This window comes from Austrofundulus limnaeus, unplaced genomic scaffold (assembly GCF_001266775.1).
Source record: "Austrofundulus limnaeus strain Quisiro unplaced genomic scaffold, Austrofundulus_limnaeus-1.0 Scaffold36, whole genome shotgun sequence".
NCBI lineage: Eukaryota > Metazoa > Chordata > Actinopteri > Cyprinodontiformes > Rivulidae > Austrofundulus > Austrofundulus limnaeus.
This window is the reverse complement of record NW_013952438.1, coordinates 1,433,173-1,433,392: the sequence shown is the minus strand read 5'-3', so window position 1 is coordinate 1,433,392 and position 220 is coordinate 1,433,173.

The window sequence follows — 220 nt, the reverse complement described above, 5'->3', positions numbered from 1 at the left end:
GGGTACCTGTGAGTGACATTTGTGCCGCGGCCAGCTGGGCCTCACCAAACACATTTGCACGATTTTACAGCATGGGTGTAATAGCACCTTCGGTGGCTCATTCTGTACTTTCTGCCGGGTCCAAAGCTCTGCATTAGTACAGTACTTACTCAGGCACACTACTTAACTCAGGTCTGATACTGCTCTGCGGGGCGCTTTGACAAGTCCCATATACAACTGT